This window comes from Festucalex cinctus, chromosome 13 (genome assembly GCF_051991245.1).
Source record: "Festucalex cinctus isolate MCC-2025b chromosome 13, RoL_Fcin_1.0, whole genome shotgun sequence".
NCBI lineage: Eukaryota > Metazoa > Chordata > Actinopteri > Syngnathiformes > Syngnathidae > Festucalex > Festucalex cinctus.
In genome coordinates this window covers 15,743,585-15,760,850 of record NC_135423.1, presented here as the reverse complement: position 1 = coordinate 15,760,850, position 17,266 = coordinate 15,743,585, and the positions used below count along the sequence as shown (strand labels likewise).

The 17,266-nt window shown below is 38.9% G+C and overlaps 1 long non-coding RNA gene across 2 annotated transcripts in view; it reads right to left on the bottom strand.

The window, feature by feature from the left end:
- Positions 1 to 3,038: 3,038 nt before the first annotated feature.
- LOC144032948 (uncharacterized) overlaps positions 3,039 to 17,266 on the bottom strand; it is a 38,360-nt gene continuing 24,132 nt past the window's right edge. For both annotated transcript variants that reach the window (XR_013287833.1, XR_013287834.1), the window contains exon 3: positions 3,039 to 3,290. This is a non-coding gene — a long non-coding RNA (uncharacterized LOC144032948). The remainder of the gene's footprint in view (positions 3,291 to 17,266) is intronic.

Sequence of the window (17,266 nt, the reverse complement as noted above, 5' to 3'; positions counted from 1 at the left end):
TGAGATGCTGCACGCAGGTTTATTATTCCAAACAAACCAACTCAGATTAGCCCGCGTCCCATATCACCGGGGACAGACTCACATGCACACAATACAAATACACATACGGACTGAATCAAATAGACTGTAATGCTGTTTCCGCAGGAACAAATATCGCCAGCTCACACAGCTGATGAAATAGTCCGTGTTTACCCTCCTCCAAATGTCCTGCTAATTCTTGCATGTGGGGTTATGTGCATGAAGTGTGTGTCCTCAAATAGCACACCACGGTGAAGGCAGCGGAACACAATTTCCACTAACACATAATCAAACAAGCACACAGAGAGAAGAGGACACCATGGCTAATATGATCGTCCATGCTATCGACTGTTTTGCTCGTAAATATAAACTCAAGGGCATGTTCCTTCATGGAGTCACCAGGGCTGACAGATATTTCATATTCCAGAATAATACAGTCCATTGAGGACACTATACTTTATATTCCTTCTAAGCATGTCAGATTCACCTCAGAGCTGAGTTATCTTGTTTACAAAAACACACACACGGAGAGTACAACAAACCAGACAGGCTGTAATATCTGTTTGGTAAAAACATATAGAATGTGTTTGATGAAATCCTAAACCCCACTTTCAAAATTTCACTTTAATTTGGTTTTGTGTAACTACCCTTTTGGTCTAGCCTCTAGCGGAAGACAACCAATCAAACGGTGTGCTTGATCAGTGGTTCAGATTACTTCAAGGTTACCCAACTGTGATTAGTTCCTATTAATTTTTATAAACTTCTTTCAGACATCTGTCTACGGAGATTGTCTCATTCACATCACAAATCAACACCTCTGGTTAGTAAACATATTTTCACTCCGGATCGGGAAGCTTGCAAAGATGTTGCAGTTAATGATGTTGCATCAATTAGAGGCAAATCAATAAGAGGGATGGCCCAAAGCCACAGGCACATTTAGTTAAATGATGTTGGCACTTTTGATAGATTAAGATGAACTGATTTTTGCCTTATCTAATGGTGAGAATCCACCGAATTGCTGAATGAGTCCTGAGAGGGACATGAATGTTTGCGAAACAAGCTGTCAACATTGGCAAAAAGAAACGTGTTTTGACACCATGTTTGTAGTGATCGTGCTAGCATCTGACATTTTGGAATGTTAAGTGCACTCACATTTGCTAATTAGCCGTGAAAATCATCAACAGCCTGCAAAACACATTCGGTCAGCTGACTCAGCTCATGGTGACGTTTCATAACTATATTGCGTGTTTATGATCAACCAAACGGTTTCGATGCACAAAATCAGTCAACTGTATTTATTTTAACACTGATTGCTTAAAATATACTTGCACAAAATGGCTGGTTATTTGAATATTCATAATGTGCTTTCTTGAAAGCTTTCCAAGTAAAACAATGTTATGATTAGGTAAGGGGTTATAACTTAGAGTGGACATAGCAAACTGAAGAAGCAGTAAAACTATTAGTACTGTAAAGATTTAATGTAGATAATTGTAGAGTATATCATCAGGCCACAACTTTAGAACCACTTGCAGAATATGAGGTCCAATAAAAGAGCTGCAAAATATTGAAATCAATAAAAAGATTACACAGATCTTATATTGAATCTCATTCGATTGAGCAAGTGTAGAGTAAGCCTTGTCCCGGTCCAAGCGGATTTTGCAGATGCATTTTTTGTCTCACTTTTACGCACGTCCCGCCTCGGCGTCCTGTTTTTTTGTTTTTTGCTTTTTTTTTTTTTTTTTTTTTTTGGGGGGGGGGGGGGGGGGGGGTTGTTTTTTGTTTATTTTTTTTTAGTCAAGCCAATTGTTTGGGCCAAGTGTATGTCAATCACACACTTTCATCATACTGGGACGAGAACTACATCCTGCTTCGTCGCCGGTCAGATCCAACACAAGTCGAGCTTTTCTGGAATCATATTTCCAATGTTGCAAATGGCACAGTTAGCTTTTAGCTTCCAGTAGCTGCCAGGACTCAGAAAAAAAAAAAGTTGGATAATGGTGAGTGCATTGTCTTCTTTAGTGCTGCTCAACTGTCAAACAAGATAGCATTTAGCTTTAGCTAAACAATTACACAACCACCAGATTGACAAGTGATTAAACGCGTTATAAATAGTTGCTGGTGAGAATTTATTGTAATTTTTAGAGAAATTGTAGTGTACCGGTTTGTAATTTTGAAAATTTGATCACCCTAAGCAAGTGCATGGCCATGATGTGGCCAACAGCATATTGCTATAAAGCACTGAAGGGATTCAGCTATCTTTTTTTTTTTTTTTTAAAACTGACAGAGCATCAACCGAATCTTGAGAGCCATGACATCTTGTAAAAAGCTGTCTTTTCCCACACGTTTTAAAAATGATTGTGACTATTACTACCCAATTACACAGACAAAATTGACTATTTTCCTTATGACTATTACACCACATCATAATGAACATTGGATGCCTTGAGGAAAAGAGCTGACAATAAAGATGGCTCTCATAATCGAAAGCATAACATTCAATTACTGCAGCAAAAGAAAGTCAGCGTATGTACATGATTTGTTTTTCCTTAGCTCCCAATTTCCTTCTTTTTTTTTTTTTTTTTTTTTTTTTAATAACACCTACTGTTTGCATTATCATATCTTCCTGCTGAGTGATGTTATTGTCTGAAATACCTCTAATATAGGGACTCATTACCCATTTCCAAAGTTATTGCAGCTTTGTGATTCTCCTCAATAGGAGCCCACGACTGAAGCAGGAAATGTGACTGAAAACATGAAATTGGACTTTAATGAGTTCAATCCCCGTGTGCTTTATGTTTATGATTTGTATCCCACAGTGAATACATTGTGTGAATTACGTGAAGTTTTCAAAGGATCTGTGCCTTTTGGCGGTTGGAAAACTAATACACAACAAAAAAGGAAGTTGAAAGCAGCTTTTTAATTGGACATTCAAGTGGCGCTTGTCTTTACAAAAAGTTACATTTGAGAGCGGTATCTTCTTCTGGATCTTGGAGGGAACTGAAGAGGTTCACGGACCGGGCAGGATGCATTAGACTGGCGCTGATGCAACATTGCGACTCATTTGTTCCCAGAACCATCAGAATGCTCTCTGGTGAGACATGACGGAGCGGCACCGCCATTACAAATTGACACAGGGCTTGTTTTCGTGCGCACACACACAGTGGCTCTTTCCTTCTCACGCATCAGTCAGCACTGAGCGTTGATCTGACAGCAGCCATATGAGCAGCAGGTGTGAAGTGCGGCGACTTATCAGCCATTTAGCAGGCGATGACCTGTGGAGAAAATGGCCCTATGATGATAAAGTGTCTGATCCCCCCATGTTCAATTACAGGTCAGAGGGCAGCACATACATCAGGATGCAGCATCCATCACCACAGGTATTGATTGTAGTGCTATGTGGGTTACGTGTTTCTGGTTTGGTGTTGCGTGCATGCGTGTAATCATGTGCGTGTGATGCATGCGCTTGGAGGGTGTTGAGTCATATCATTCAACTTGAGAGGCACCAATATTTTCAGTTGAAAACAAAACAGAAGCAGTACTCGAAAAGAAAACAGCCAAAATCATTCACAGTTGTTTATACTTTTTTGAGAATGTGGAATTCATCTGTCATGCAACAGTAAAAGGAATTATTTGCATGCAACGTCATTAACATAATTGACAATCAGGTACTATGATGTACAAATTTGTAGTATATCTTCAACTCGGGCTCCAAATATGCCAAGTAGATAATACGAACATACGGTAGCTACTGTCAACCAAGGCTGGACTGGCTGTCTGGCATACAGGGCAGATGCCCAGTGGGCCGGCGTCTTTTGGGACCAATGCAGTGCTTTTTAATGATTATTTTCTATCTCGGATTAGCTATGGCACACAGGAAAGTCGCGGCTGGACAACAAATCGCTCCAGGGCACCTCCAACCAATTTCAGTTTCAATGAATATTTCATATTAGTGTCTCTAAACTGTATTATTAGTGTTGTTCCGATACCGATACTGGTATCGGCAGAGGTGCCGATACTGCATTAAAACAGTGGTATCGGTATCGGTGAGTACTCACAAGTAACATGCCGATACCAGTAATTCCAACGCTAATATAGGATTTTGGATGCAGCATCTTGTGTCTTGCTGGTGCACGACATTCACTGGTATGTGACATGTTCACTGCATGCCGATCTAAGATATCCTATTGGCCCTTGAATACTCTGAACCAATGGCAGGACAGCTTTTTCATGATGAGGAAAAAAAAACTTAAGTATCGGTATGGTATCGGTATCGGCCGATACTGCAAAGCTGGATATCGGTATCGGTATCGGGGGCCAAAAAACAGTATCGGAACAACACTGTATTATATAACCCCTAAATAAAATATTCTCGTAATTTCGTAATTACATAGTAATTAGACATCTTTTCAAAACGACCTATGTGGTCGTATTTATTGGAGGACTGTCGCTTGTGAGACACGTTATGCAAACCCTCAACAAAATGAGTTGTGTAGCTTGACCCGGTGTTGACCCCAAACATAAAGATTTGCCATTGTAAATTAAACAGGTTTATCATTTACAATTGTCGACCTGCCGGTTTGCTTGTGGAGGAAAGAAAATCTCTCTCATCACACCACACAACATGATAATTGGTCAGCATCCGAAAATCGGCTCTTTGCTGACTTAACAGGGAATCAGGCTTAAAATTGTGTATCGGGATTTATTTAGAATTGAGCAGATTTATCATCATTACATCATTGAAGCATTTTCTCCTTTGCAGCCTTCCGTCTTCTTAAATCTCAGTTTTCCTTGAGCAACACGTTATATTTCGAGCTGACATTGGAAAACGCACGAACTGTAATGTTTTACGTGGACACACACAATATGAGGCCAGCAGGTTTTACATTGGACTGTGATGATAACTAACACTTGTGTCTTATAGGCAGTTTAATACAGTTTGAGTCTAACCTATTCAACCCAAATACAGTACCAAGGAAAAAGTAATATTTTGTCAATTTTTCACACCTTGAATAAATTTTGCACTTGTGTGGACATGGCCTTGGTGACTTGACTTTGGAATTTGTGTCATCTGAATTCATCAGAGCGTGCAGCTGCCATTTTGATAAGCCATTAGACTTTTGTCATCCTCATTCAAGGTAGATCTTGTCGCATTACAAATTCATCTTCCTGTCAGTTTAAACCAACATCTACATGCACTGATGCGGCTCGGATACAAATGTGTCACATTCAGTGGTTGGCTATTATTTTTATTTTCACTGACAAGGCCATCGTCTTGAGTCATTTCGTTGCTCTAATCAGTCCCTTCTGATGTGCTTTTGTATGCATTGTAGACACACTTGACTCTTGAGTGTCACTAGCTCAAAAGGAAAGAAAACATTAAATATGAACTAAAATTGGCGAATGATATTTGGAAATATTGCACATTATTGGGTTTGTTTGCCTTCAGTCTTCTCTTAATTTGAAGAGCAATCGTATAGACTTGAAACTTCAAGCTCTATTTTCATAGATAGAATTTTTTTTGTGCCAAGCCAATTCTAGTCAACCCTATTTGGGACCGCATTGCAGAGCTGTTGCGTCCTAATTTGGTGACAAAAACTAGACTAGATTTTAGATGCGTAAAAACATGGTCTAAGTGGTGGTGCGGGTGGTGTATGGCAATTTTGGTGGATTGGATCGAAACGCAGGCAGACAATTTTAGCGCTCCATCATCTGTGGTAGAAACTTTTGCTGAAGCTCCAGCAGCTAGATATAGTGGGTCAGTGACTAATTTGAAACAAACAGTAGAAAACTTTGTCACGGCATCTCCACAGGTACCTTTAAAGGTGGTTTTAAAATAATGATACTATTTAATGTGGATTTTTCACATGACATGAAATACATAATCCATTTCCAGCAAATTTCATTCACCAATAGGCCATTTATAGCCATTCAAAGTCAGGACCTACCACACAATATTTCATCCTCTATCTCATTTAAAAAAAATAAAATAAAAAATACTTTTGCACCCAGCAGTCAGCATAAATACATAAAATGCTTTAATTCACAGCTCACTTTCCATTGACTTTCTCCTCCTCATCGAAAGTCTGCTTACACATCAAGGGTTGAGAAATAGCAGAAAAAGAACGCTGAGCCAATCAATTCGCTGACAAACACTGCAACATCAGTGAAGCTGAGAAAGGGAATATTGCAAAAAAAAAATATTTGAACGTACACACAGAAAAAAGCCCAGAGATAAACTAAGCAAAGACAAAGTGCTGATGTGCATGTGTGCACATTTAATTTTGCGCAGTGTTAATGCCTGAGCATGTATTGTAATCAATAACACTTGAGCCCGAGAGGAAGTCAATAATGGCTGCACTGCAATGGAGTGCACGAGCTAGTGAGATGCAAAGTGAATGTGTGAGATGGAAAGCAGACAACAAAAGACAAGTGTGATTGTGGGGAAAGAGAAATATTAACTGAATTAAAGAGATGAGATAAACAGCACAAAAAAAAACAAAAAAACAGAAGAACGGCATGATTCATGGGGGAAGGAGTCACTGTGGGAGTGATGTGCCGAAAAACAGCACGGCATTTGTCAGGGTAGGCACATTTCTGCATAATTGTGTTGTCTTAGTGAGCCTGTTTAACCCCCCTGTGAGGCTTCAAGACAGCAATACAGGGAATTTTCTCCAATGAGATGAAAATGAGAAATAAAGATGTGAAATCACAGAAAAACATCACAGGAGGCCAAATGCAACCTTGCCTTTAGTTTGCATATGTAGAGAAAGTTTTATAACGTTGTTTCCCCTACCCCTGGCTGACAAAGGTAGCTGTCAAAAATAATGTAGAAAAATGACCGTTACCCTAGCAATTATTAATTATAGTAATAAAAACGGCCACCTTTATTTCCTGCGAGACTTGTAAATAATCTTTTCAATCTAAGATTCTCATTAGATACAACACACTATTGATGAATTAAGACAAATAAGGCCGGTGATGGGGCTTATAAACACTGATGAAAACCTTTTTGTACTGACTTGGAAATGAACTAGCAGGGAGTCCCACGCTCACAAACACAACACTGTCACCAATATACTCTCACGAGCACACTATCCATACATCCATTATCTGTACCGCTTATCCTCACGAGGGTCACGGGCGTGCGTCTTGGGCAGCAGGTGGGTTGCACCCTGAACTGGATGCCAGCCAAATGCAGGGCACTTCTTTTTATTGCATCTTTGCATTCCAATGGTAATAAGGTATTAATGGCTTAAATGTGTGTTCCTATAATCTAAACACCTAAGTTTGACCTTTTTTTTGTGAAATGTTTTTCTTTTCTTTTTTTTTACTAATTTGCTCCCAAAAACGTATAAATGCGTTTTATTTTAAATATTACCAATGTCCCAAAGACGTGTTTGTTTGTTTTTTAATGCTAGAGCTGACGGTAAGCTATGATGCAGCCTCGGAACTGCAGAGAAAAGTTGAAGCAATGATAGTTATTACAAAAACGACCAGCAGGTGGCAGCAGAGTATAAGAGCTCAACCAGGGTATTCTAATGCTAATTGCTGCAAAACAGAAACACATACTTTTTTTGCCCTGATGAAAGAAGAGACTAATCTTTCTTTTGGTAGGCTCCATGTTTTTTATAGCAATAGAACACAATATTTAGTGGGCCTTGCAAAATCAGTCAAAATCCAGTAAAACAGCCTGGAGCAAAGGGGATTCCTTCAGTGAACATTTCTGGGAGTGAATGAGTTAATGGACAAAAGTGTTTTATAAAATAAATGAAGACAAAGTTCTATTTATTCTTTAAACAAAAACAAAATAATAATAATGGACCTCAATGTGCAATTTAAGGCACATACCCTTCTTGTAAACACGGAGAGTGAATTCCAAAGTAGCTTTGGTCCAGAATATTGAAAAAGAATTAAAGTTTCTCAGTTTCTCCCTACAGCCAACATTTTCAAAACCCTTTCAAGCCTTCGGCCTCATTGTTATTATCAAGCTTGTGCGGGCTTAAATAAAGGCCAGTTTGGAGGCGAGAGAAAAAGACAGGCAAGCAAGTCACACTTGAGGAGGACACATGATGCATTTGTTGGTCATGCTAACAGGTAGCCAGTTACATCGGAGACATCTGCTGTATTGTACAATGACGGCATAATTAATTAGAGGTTTCTTAGCGCCCTAAATTAGCGATTGAAAATGTGTTTGGTATTCTAAGAAATTGCTTTTTATTGTCTATGTCACTGCCGATCTCTCTCACATGCATCCCCATGAAGATGCATACAGTCTTCCCATATACATAAACATGCAAACACACAGTTCTATATGCTCTCTTTGGGTCTGATAAACTTGCTTATGACAGCTAATAACTACTTTTCTCCCTCCGGTCTTAATTAGGGCCAGTTATTACAAACTGTTTGATGCTCATGAGCTCCCTCTCTGGATTGCTCGTCCATCTCTCTCTTTCCTCAGCCTTCCGTACACTGTTGCACTTTATCTGCACATTGTTGAGAGTGGATGTGGAATCGGAGGACCATTTTAAAAGGTTCTCCCCGTCGGGGTCTGTTTAACCAGTGAGTATAGCACGCACACACGTACAGAGTTTTGCACACGCAGAGCATGGTTCATATAATTATTATTCAAAGTTTATTTCTGTTTTGCAGTGAGGTGTCTTGACTCAGCTTGGTGCTGCATAATGTGCAATGTTGCTCTCTCGCTTTTGTTCTTTCTGAAGTTCAAAGGTAAGCAAGTGGTGTCAAAAGGAGGGTAGGAGGATAATTAAGACTCCGGTAGACCACATGGCCAATTGCCAGCTTTGTATTCTTTGTTCTACATAGTTTTCCTGAGGTCCAAAAACATCTAATCTTTATTATGCATATTATGCTTTTTTTTTTTCTTTTTTTTTTAAATATGTGTTGAATGTTGTTTTCCAAATGAGTTGAAAACATTTTCATTACCATGCCACACTGGTAATCATCATAATCTTGATGGTTTCACAATCATGTATCTAGCCATTTAATTAGTCACCAAGTAGAATCCATCCAACTATTTTCTAAACTGAGTTCCTGTTCAGGGTCACATGGTGCTGGAGTCCAACCCAGCTGATTGGGTGAAAGCCAGGCAACACCCTGGACATGGCATCAGTCAATCCTGAGGCACTTGTGGAGACAGAACATTCACACTCACTTTTATAATTAGAATCAGTGGTGACTATAATCCGTAACATTATGAAAACCATTATAATAAAGTCCTATTTATGGTCTATCAGTAATTGATACAAGGTACAAGCCAAAGAATGACAATTAAAAGCAGTCAGAAAAAAAAATAGACAAAGAATGAAATTAGCATTTGTTTGATGTGACAAACAAGTGACCTCATGTATTATGTAGAAACTATCTCTGGTCCCAACATAATACTGTGATCTGAGAAATGAGGATGTAGTGAGACTCTAAGCATCAAATATTCATCACTCATACACACACACAAGCACAAACACACCAGATTACAGTACTATGTAGGAGTTGGTTAGTTAACTTGCAGTTGTCTGAAAAGAAAAGCTGGGATTTGAAGGACAGGAATGAAATTGCTATTTAATGTTACCTTGTTATATACAGTATTTATTGCCATCACCATCATCATCCATCCATCCATCCATTTTCATTTTTATTATTAATTATTATTATTATTATTATTATTATTATTATTATTATCATTATTATTACCACTTTCACAATATATGCTGGTGCTGGATTTAGAGGGTTTATTGTTTAAGATAGACCCTATCAACATTAAATCAAAATGCGGGCCTTGTTTGTTTGAGTCCAAAGGCCATGCTGAGTACAGCTTTCACTGAAAGTAAAACGCAGCTCGCCTTGAGTATACAAGTTTGCCAAGTCAGTGATTTTAATTTCTTCATTACTGTAAAAAGTGCCAATTAGTGTCCAGGGATATCATTAGTATGCTCGCTGCCTTTTCTATACTTGCAGGGTAGATTGAATGGGTTGTAATTGTGTGTCATGGTGGTAGAAAAGGTTGTGAGCTGTGATCCAGACTGATAATAGCACAGTAAGTTACAGAGCACATTAAGGCTGACAGGCGGCGGTTAATTCGAGAGGAGATGGCTGTTGTTTAAATAGAGAATCATCAGGATTCACAGGCCACTGCTTTACGAGCAGGACAGCAAAGACCAAGCTTGAACAACAGCCCTAAATCACACGGCTGTTCTTCTTCTTTTCCTTGTGCGATCTGTCTGAAGATGTAGTCCACTGACTAATACAATGGCAATCAGTAGGGTGCGGACCTCCTTCCCATATTATATAATGTCATATTACCGTACAACTTCAGATGAATGCATGGACCAATTTCCCAGCATCTGATACAGATAAAAGTGATGTACAGTAACTTTAGATATGTTTGGGCGTGCCAACAAAATGTCTGTTTTGTCCTCATTTGGAGATTTTATTTATTTTTTTTAATTTTATGATCCAATGTTGGACATTGCTAATGCACCGGATGAGATCCTCAAGCAGGCTTATAAAGTGGTCAACAGAAACAGATGTGTATGGTTGTGTCATCAGCATAAGAATGATATATGATATTGTTATGCTGTTGTATTATGGAACCAAGTGGGAGCATATCATCGCTGCGATGGGAAAAACACTTTTGTCCATTATTTTCATTTTTTACATTTTTATGTTTTTAGGATGAAACTGAAAGCAAACATATGAAACACCTGAAGAAGAAAAAGAAAGAAAAAAATGGACATGCGTGTTTTTCACATAACAGCGATGATATGTTAAACTGGAGAGGGCCAAGAATGGATCCCTGGGGAACACCATATGTAAGGATTATATGATCTGATTTGTGATCACCAATACAAATTGAAAATGGTCTATTAATGAGGTCGAGGTGGCAAATCAGTCGAAGGCAGTCCTCCTGAGGGGTATACAGTACAGTAAAGTGTACAAGGCAATGAAGTCAATCACATCATATCAAAAGTGGCACTAAGATCAAACAGCCAGAATAGAAATGTTATAGGATTTTCATCATTGCTGCCAATAATTAGTCCGACATCTGATGTCCATCCATACATCCATTTTCTGAACCGCTTATCACACAGCCCGATTGAAAATATTGACTAGGTTGTCAGACAGAGCCAGAGAAGAGAGTTAAAATTTGAAATCAGACTTGTCTGGCAATATATCTGTTGATAAAAATGATTCAGTATGCGTTGTGTTTTTACAATGCTGATGAATGCTATTGTGTTCCACTAGCAAAGTGATCACACTGTGGTTTTTACACCATACGTAACACGAGATGCTTGGTTAGTTAGTTAGTTGGTTAGTTAGTACAGATGGACTGTGGAATTATTGTACTGTACTCTTTTAGTCATCAATATGACAATTTCCTTCAAATTACTTACACTCAGGGCCAGTTACCATCTGCAACAAACATACACAAACACATGCTTGCACAAAAACCTGACACTCATGAATCTCTCACTGACTTTGCCTTGGATGGCTCATTGAACTGCCATTAAAAGAGAGGGCCTTCATTATTTAGGATGGGTCTTTTTAGAGGATACCAACTGTGAATGTGTGTGTGCGTGTGCATATACGTGCCAGAGTTGTTGAGACATATGCATGTAACCATCCAAGCGATCGCCGGCGGGGCATGCACGCATAAAGGAATATTCATTAGACAGGAGGGGTTCCATTCTTCAGCACTTTGAAAAGCAACAGAGCGTTTAGCATGGTGGCTGCAAAATAAAAACAGATTGGGTGCGATTTGGGCATATGAAATGGCAGAATTGCAGCATAACATTAAAGAGCGTTCTAGTGCCAAGTGTCAAGGGACAATCCTGTTTCAGTCAGGGAATAAATTTAGTTTACGCAAATAGCCCAGACATTTTGCACGCTCTGAATTTTCCGCAGGAAACATGAATAATGACTGGCATCATGTTCTGTTACAATGATGTGTCAACAAGGAAGTCTGCCTCACTGCTGACTGTTCTCAGTACAAAAGTTTACTTGCACCTGACACGTCTCTTGGTATTAGCAACATATTTATATCCTCAGCAGGACTTTTTCATTCATCAGTCACTAGTGAGTTACTAGCCACTCAGCATTTTCACTAAGCACAATTTTGTTGTTGGATAATAGGGGCGCACTGAATTTCTGAATTGTCCCTAAGTGTGCTTGTGAGTGTGGATGGTTGTTCATCTCTGTGTGCCCTGCAATTGTCTGGCAACCAGTTCAGGGTGTACCCCGCCTACTGCCCCAAGCCAACTGGGATAGGCTCCAGCACCCCCACAACCCTTGTGAGGAGTAAACAGTTAAGAAAACAGATGGATGGATAATAGAGGTTATGGACAAACAAACAAGCAACATCTGTGTTGTTATATATTTTAGGTGCAGACCGATGTCAATGGGAGAAGTATTGTGTATTGCCGTTGTATCACATTGCAATCGGTTTATTACAGGGTTGACAAACCCATTTTAATTCAGAGGCCTTTTTCACTCAAATTTGATCTCATGGGCCTGACAGGTCACAAATATATCCCAAGAAATACTTTTTTGCATCAAATCCTGACTAAGAGCCAAATTTCAGAATGTCATTTAAAAGGTCGTCAGTGCACCCTCTAGTGGACAAAATTAACAACAGTTAATTTTTGTGAAAAATCAAAGCTTGTGTTCTGTCCTCACAAGCCAGATCAGACGCCTTGACGTGCCAATTCTGGCCCACGGGCCGTATATTTGACAAATCCGGTTTATTATTACAGTTGCCATTTGAGGAAATGTCAAACCATGACAACTTCCATCCGTTTTCTATACTGATTATCCTGTTGAGGGGCACAGGCGGACTACACCTTGAACTTATCGTCTGCCAGTCACAGGTTACACACATACAGAGACAGACAACCATTGATACTACCAACTGGACTTTTGTCACAACCAGTGTGAACAGCAACAATCTAATTTCATTTGACAAATATCCTTTGACGTTCTGCTCTTTCAAAAAGGATATCAACAAGTGATGCATTTGCGTCACTTGCAAAACAACTACAAACAAGACTGACGTCATGAAGAGTGAAGTGCGGAGAATGGGACACTTCACATGATAGTACTGCTGATGAACATCATCTTAGAGGGCATCATCGCAGAAGACACAGACCGACAGTCTGCATGAAAAGGCCTTTGTGAGAGCAGCTTCCGAGGTGCAATAAAGTCTAGACAGTGCTTACCAGAAGGTGATTGAATATATCCTCATTGTCGATCATTAGCCTAATGGTAGAGGAATCTCAATATGTGGTTTGGATCTAGCTTGAGACATTTCATTATCTTGTATCATTTTTGCAATAGGGTCTTTATTCAACAAATATCTTAAAACACACAAGGAATATGTCGGTTGTAGTTTGTGTTTACTGATTTTGCATGTGTCTGTCTATTCATATTGTAAACACCTGACCGAATGGAAAAAATGGAGACGTGTCGATTTCTGGGACCTCAAGGTAGCTATACAACCATACATATTGGTCATTACAAATATACTGATAGATGTGTAAACCAATGTTTGTCACACGATGGACAGCATGCTCCTATTTCGATAATTAACTGGGGAGCGACTTCTAGATCAATTCTAGTCGCAACATTTTGCCCAAATCCTTTTCCATGTATGGTATCTAATTCCACGATACTTTAAAACCAGCTCAGGGCACCAATTATACATTTTTACTTGGGGAATTTCATATCTCTTGCTGTTGTACAATGTTTAATGAGGTCAATCAGAGGAAGACTTGTTACACACACTGGAGTGCTGATTAAATTTCAGAGGCAGTGATACACACAGACTGTTCTATTTTTCTACACTATTCAATTTTAAGTCAGACTTAACTGCAGTGATCTTAAGTAATGCAAGATGCCTTTGAGCTGTGTGTTGTTCTAAATACAATGCATGTTTGTGTAAAAAAAAAAAAAAAAAAATGAACATAGGCTATCTGACTCCCAGCCTCTTACAAATATGAGTAGTTTTATATTTTATACATCAGTACAAATTCACATGCTCACACAAATACATTAAATTGAGCACCTCCACTGACATTAACAGGAAAGCCTTATTTAAAAAAAAAAAAAAAAAAAAAAGTTTTGCATAAAATCGATGTGGCTCAAACAAACCCTGACTTCTTTCAAATGAGAATTAAAGTGGGTACTTTTGTTCTCCATCATTCAAACATTCAATCGTTTTCCTTCCCAAAGAGGACACAGCATGTCTCGTTATTGCAATTGACTATTCCATTACTATTTCACACTGTCTGCACCAACTCTTTATCGGGGATGTTGGGTTTTTATTTATGTATGTTTGTGATGAACAGAGGGACTCGCTGAACCCAAGTGACTTGCTTGGGCTTTCAGGTGCCGTGATGTAAATTAAAGACACGAGGATAAATAAGGATTAGGGCGACAAATGCATGGATTGTGCACCAGTCAGTAACAGCGAAATGCCTCTTAAAATTAAGCGCAGGATTAAAGCGCCCCATTGGGACATTTAGTGAACATTTAGAAGCTTTCACTGCACACACTTCTAAAACTGGGCAGTCTTAGAAAGTTGTCACAGAAAGTTGACTGTTAGTTTTTCAACTACAGAGCAAAAATATCCATGTGTGCATTTAAAAGAGTTCTGCTCAAATAGGGGCCACAATGCGATGCCGTTGACCCCAGGCGACAGGTTATCTATCTATCTATCTATCTATCTATCTATCTATCTATACTTGAATAAAGTGTAGTTGCACATCCATTACAGTAGGTGGCAGTGGTGCTCTCATTGTCAGAGTGTGCAAGGAGTATAGTTTCTGTGCAGAGGTGTATTTTATTTTATTTTTTTTAAGACAAATTAAACTATTTATAGTTGTGCAGAAAATTCGGGGGGGACCACAAAATATTTTTCTTCTGGTGAGGGTGGGATGAAAAAAAAAAAAAAAAAAAAAAAGAGAAAAACAGATTTAAATGCTCATTCCTTCGTCATTTTCATTAGAAGCAATATTTCAATTTTCAGGTACAAGATACATTTACCAGACATAACATTAGGTCAAAATGCTTCTCAAATAGGTGAAGTGTGAATAGTGAATTGATCTGAAATACATTCAATAGAGTTAAGATGCCTTTTTCCATCCTCAAATGAGGTGTCGATCACATCATGCTCTTCTGCATAAGGCTGCTTCTGCTCAGTAAAATCTACATACCATTGCTTTAATTCCACCCACTGCATCTTATCCATCTTCCCGGTGCCTTGTCCTCTTGCTAAAATGCAATGCATTGGCTCATCCTAATTTCACATAGTTCTCCCATTCTCTTATGTCCTAAGTGGATCTATTGTTATGGGATTTCCTCAACCACTTTGATTTCTTCCCTTGTCATTTGACGTACCCTAAAGGACATCACTGCCATTACAATTTATGTATTTAACGTGCTAGAAAGGCAAACTGCCAGCCCCACATGCTATAAATGGCTTGGTGATGAATAGGACTATAGTCTGTCAGAAGCACCCAGCCTTCATGCAGGGTGTCACTATCCGTGTGATTATGATTAGTATGCAAGTATGTATCCTTGCTTAGTGCCTGCCTTCTATGTGTTTTAATGGATTCTGTGATTCTCCGTGAATGATTTAAAAGGGTCATAATTTGTAATGTAGAAGGCAAAAAAAAGCAAGACTAAGGGCCCTATTTCCGTACCCTGCACACACATAGGTGAAGTGTTGTTACTTATGGTATTTTCATAGATGGCCACAGTTAGAAATGGGCATTTGCGCTGTTGTGGAAGTGAATGCAGCTCGAAGCGGCTCCTCTCATTTCCTTAAAATTCAGCGAAGGTGAGTTGCGTGATCTACATTGCGGAAGCAGAAATAGACTCACTGAAGACAGGGAGGAGATTAGCATGCACAAAGTACGTTTATAAGGAAATGCAAGAAGTACGCAAAGTCCAGCGAGACAGCACAGTCTGCCAAATTCCCACATGGTAAACTAGACTTGCCCGGGCACAAAAATAATGTACCAGTTTTGTTTTGTTGTTTTTGACCTATAATGCATTCAGTCACTCTACTTGTCCAAGACATTGGTATTGCAGAAGTACCAGTTGTTCTCAGAAGCGAGATTATCCGTTATATTTTATTATATTTATATTTTAATTTACAATTGTTTTTTTACATATTGCATATTTCTTGTGCTTGTGCGTGACATTCACTCTCTTCTTGTATAACTCCAGGAGAGGTGATGTCCCACCAGTAAAACCTTGTGAAGTCCCTGATACACAAAAGAAAATAATTTAAAAAACCCCAAAACAAAACAAAAAACGATATGTATAATCATTAACTTATTGAATTTTGGCTCGTCATTATTTTTTTACTTGCTTGAAAAAAATGTATTCATTAATCTGTTGCCAACAAAGTAATAACGCTGGCTAGTAATCACAGACGTAATTATGTAAAAATATGACGGAGGGGAGGGGGTGGGTGAAAGCAGGTGACCTCATTAGCTGTGGCATTAACAGCTCAGATATGATTTGCTGAAAATTAAAATGACGGAGGACCTTAAGTGACAGCAAATGGTGTAATCTGATTTCTTCAGTCAGTTAAACTAATAAAACAGAAGGTAACTCAAGTGCACATCTTGCAGAGGTTGAAATAAATTCTGAACAAATTTATTACTGAATGGGCACGATTATGAGACAGCACTGGCTGCAGTAACTGCAAGGACATTGCAACTAATAACAATAAAGTGTTCAATGATAAGGTGGATAAATTTTAACGTATGGAAGACATTTTCAGTAGCTGTAGAAGTTTGAGGTTACAACCCTTTTAAACCTTCACCATGGCAATGACCATGAACGTTAACACTACACAATGTCAGTCGATCACTAGTTTCATTTGGTCACTTCAGACTGCAATCTCTTTGTGTCAGCCAATAAACTTTACCGAAGGTCAGCCAATTAGCTCCTTGCCTACTCTTGGGTTGTACCCCACTGTGTCTCACCTTCACGATTAGCCTAAAAGTGTTAAATTACCTAGTTGATGTACCAGTGCTATTAGGAGTAAAATTCATAGTTATTCCTGCTTCTTGCTCCAGGAAATGCAATTATGCCTGTGGTGAGCCGCTGCTCTACTTGCAATGAGTTCTACTTGCCTCCACCTCACCCGTCCTAATATATACTGGAACCACACTTAGTCCAACAAATCAATATGTCTTAACACTCACGTCATGTATGCCCTCAT